We start from the raw sequence: 1,260 nt of genomic DNA on the forward strand, positions 1-1,260 counted from the left end.
ACCCAACAATTTATATTATGCAACTAGGGGTGTAAAATGTAAAATTCTGAAAAGTAAAGATGGCGCCACTATAAACACTTGCCTGCGCCACAACGGGCTGGGGCCGACCATCAGGCCCTACTATGAAGGCAAACCGGCGCCACAGGCCAAGACGTAAAAAAAAAAAAAACAGCTGACTTTATTTATAATGCCAAGTTGTAGGGTTCATCAGGGCTAACAAATGTTATTATACAATTTCATGTCTACAATTCATGGGTAAGCCAGGAAAACAGCTTGAAAAGAACAACATCAATATGAAGATGGACAATCTGTTGACGCCGATAAAAATGTAAAAAGTTGAGCCAGCAAGACCAACAAAGAGACGGAAGGAAAAATTAGGAAAAAAAAGTACACTGGTATGCTGAACATGAAGCCTGACAGGAGAGTGTGATAAAAGTAGAAGAATGTGGGAGATGGCAGAAGGAAGAGAAAGGGCGAGTGACTGTGAATGTGGAGCAGAGGAGGAAAAGGAGAGATGAACGGAGAGCGGCTGTGAAGAGGGGAGAAAGAAACAATGAGGAAGAAAAGAAAAAGAAAGTGGATGTTAATGTGAAAGAGAATAAAAAAAAACGAGGGTAAGAAAGTGGGTGAATGTAGACGAAAGAGGGAGTGGGTGAGAAAATCAGTTAGAATGTGGAAGAAAGGAGAGGATAAACTGATGATTGAATGCGAATGTGGAAAAAAGAAAAAAAAGATAGAGAAAACGAAAATGGAGAAAAAAAAGATGATCACGAGAAAGAAAGATGAAGGAAGAGTAAATGTGAAAGAGGAAGAAGGAGGAAGAAGGAGAAAAAGGGTGATGACGAGAGAGAAAGAGGGAGGAAGAGTACATGTGAAAGAGGAAGAAGGAGGAAGAAGGAGAAAAAGGGTGATGACAAGAGAGAAAGAGGGAGGAAGAGTACATGTGAAAGAGGAAGCAGAAGGAGGAAGAAGGAGAAAAAGGGTGATGACAAGAGAGAAAGAGGAAGGAAGAGTACATGTGAAAGAGGAAGCAGAAGGAGGAAGAAGGAAGAGTGCTGAATGAAGGAGGAAGAGAAAAGTAAGTGAATATGGAAAAAATACGGAAGAGAAGGACGAAAGATATAACAGATGTAGATGTCAATTAAGAATGAATGAATAAAGAGGAAGAGAAGGCAGCGAATACAGCAAAAGGAGTGAGGAAAAGGAAAACAGAGAGGGAGACAGTGCTGAAAGAGGATGAAAGAAGAGGAAGGATATGCT

The sequence above is a fragment of the Eriocheir sinensis genome, unplaced genomic scaffold (genome assembly GCF_024679095.1).
Source record: "Eriocheir sinensis breed Jianghai 21 unplaced genomic scaffold, ASM2467909v1 Scaffold1030, whole genome shotgun sequence".
In the NCBI taxonomy this organism is placed as follows: Eukaryota; Metazoa; Arthropoda; class Malacostraca; order Decapoda; family Varunidae; genus Eriocheir; species Eriocheir sinensis.